Genomic DNA, 2,500 nt, shown 5'->3' with positions numbered 1-2,500 from the left:
AGGTGGCCGTGCGTGGCCGGCGGGGGGGCGTCTTGGTCGGATTAAAAGTGTTGGACCGCGGCCCGCGGAAGTCATCTTGAGCACCGGAGGAGAGGGGCCGGTGAGGTGGCCGAGCGTGGCCGGCGGGGAGGCGTCTTGGTCGGATTACATGTGTTGGACCGCGGCCCGCGGAAGTCATCTTGAGCACCGGAGGAGAGGGGCCGGTGAGGTGGCCGAGCGTGGCCGGCGGGGAGGCGTCTTGGTCGGATTACATGTGTTGGACCGCGGCCCGCGGAAGTCATCTTGAGCACCGGAGGAGAGGGGCCGGCGAGGTGGCCGTGCGTGGCCGGCGGGGAGGCGTCTTGGTCGGATTACATGTGTTGGAACGCGGCCCGCGGAAGTCATCTTGAGCACCGGAGGAGAGCGCCGGCGAGGTGGCCGTGCGTGGCCGGCGGGGGGGCGTCTTGGGCGGATTGGGAAAATAAAAAAAAAATCCCCCCATTCATTTCAATGGCTGAGGTGGTCTGCCATACCGTTTGTGTCCGCCAGACGGCGGTGTAGTAGGCAAAAGACCGTTGGAGGTACCAGGGGTAAGCCTGGCGGTACCAGGGGTAGGCCGGGGGGTACCAGGGGTAAGGCTGGGGGTACGGCGGCCGAGCGTGGCCGGGGAAGAGGTCTCTTGGTCGGATTGGGAAAATAAAATAATTCCCCCATTCATTTCAATGGGCGGCGGTACCAAGGGTAAGCCTGGCGGTACCAGGGGTGGGCCTGGAGGTACCAGGGGTCGGCCGGGGGGTACCAGGGGTCGGCCGGGGGGTACCAGGGGTAAGGCTGGAGGTACCAGGGGTCGGGCTGGAGGTACCAGGGGTAAGCCAGGGCCGGCTCGGCCGCGGAGCTTTGCCCGGGAAAGAGGCCTCTTGGCCGGGGTGAATAGCGCTGGAACGCGGCCCGCGGAGGTGGTGGGGGCCGGAGGCACCGTGGGCGAAGCCCCGGCCCGGCCCGGGGGCCGAGCGAGGCCGGGGAAGAGGCCTCTTGGTCGAATTGGGAAAATAAAAAAATTCCCCCATTCATTTCAATGGGCGGGGGTACCAGGGGTGGGCCGGGAGGTACCAGGGGTGGGCCGGGAGGTACCAGGGGTAAGCCGGGGGGTACCAGGGGTCGGCCTGGAGGTACCAGGGGTCGGCCTGGAGGTACCAGGGGTAAGCCAGGGCCGGCTCGGCCGCGGAGCTTTGCCCGGGAAAGAGGGCTCTTGGCCGGGGTGAATAGCGCTGGAACACGGCCCGCGGAGGTGGTGGGGGCCGGAGGGGCCGTGGGCGAAGCCCCGGCCCGGCCCGGAGGCCGAGCGTGGCCGGGGAGGAGGCCTCTTGGTCGAATTGGGAAAATAAAAAAATTCCCCCATTCATTTCAATGGGCGGGGGTACCAGGGGTCGGCCGGGAGGTACCAAGGGCCGGAGGTACCGTGGGCGAAGCCCCGGCCCGGCCCGGGGGCCGAGCGAGGCCGGGGAAGAGGCCTCTTGGTCGAATTGGGAAAATAAAAAAATTCCCCCATTCATTTCAATGGGCGGGGGTACCAGGGGTGGGCCGGGAGGTACCAGGGGTGGGCCGGGAGGTACCAGGGGTAAGCCGGGGGGTACCAGGGGAGGGCCGGGAGGTACCAGGGGTCGGGCTGGAGGTACCAGGGGTAAGCCAGGGCCGGCTCGGCCGCGGAGCTTTGCCCGGGAAAGAGGCCTCTTGGCCGGGGTGAATAGCGCTGGAACGCGGCCCGCGGAGGTGGTGGGGGCCGGAGGCACCGTGGGCGAAGCCCCGGCCCGGCCCGGGGGCCGAGCGAGGCCGGGGAGGAGGCCTCTTGTTCGAATTGGGAAAATAAAAAAATTCCCCCATTCATTTCAATGGGCGGGGGTACCAGGGGTCGGCCGGGAGGTACCAAGGGTCGGCCGGGAGGTACCAAGGGTCGGCCGGGAGGTACCAGGGGTCGGCCGGGAGGTACCAGGGGTCGGCCGGGAGGTACCAGGGGTAAGCCAGGGCCGGCTCGGCCGCGGAGCTTTGCCCGGGAAAGAGGGCTCTTGGCCGGGGTGAATAGCGCTGGAACACGGCCCGCGGAGGTGGTGGGGGCCGGAGGGGCCGTGGGCGAAGCCCCGGCCCGGCCCGGAGGCCGAGCGTGGCCGGGGAGGAGGCCTCTTGGTCGAATTGGGAAAATAAAAAAATTCCCCCATTCATTTCAATGGGCGGGGGTACCAGGGGTCGGCCGGGAGGTACCAAGGGCCGGAGGTACCGTGGGCGAAGCCCCGGCCCGGCCCGGAGGCCGAGCGTGGCCGGGGAGGAGGCCTCTTGTTCGAATTGGGAAAATAAAAAAATTCCCCCATTCATTTCAATGGGCGGGGGTACCAGGGGTCGGCCGGGAGGTACCAAGGGTCGGCCGGGAGGTACCAAGGGTCGGCCAGGAGGTACCAGGGGTCGGCCGGGAGGTACCAAGGGTCGGCCGGGAGGTACCAGGGGTCGGCCGGGAGGTACCAGGGGTTGG

Source organism: Hippocampus zosterae, unplaced genomic scaffold (genome assembly GCF_025434085.1).
Source record: "Hippocampus zosterae strain Florida unplaced genomic scaffold, ASM2543408v3 HiC_scaffold_84, whole genome shotgun sequence".
NCBI classification, from domain to species: domain Eukaryota; kingdom Metazoa; phylum Chordata; class Actinopteri; order Syngnathiformes; family Syngnathidae; genus Hippocampus; species Hippocampus zosterae.
This window is presented reverse-complemented; position numbering follows the sequence as displayed.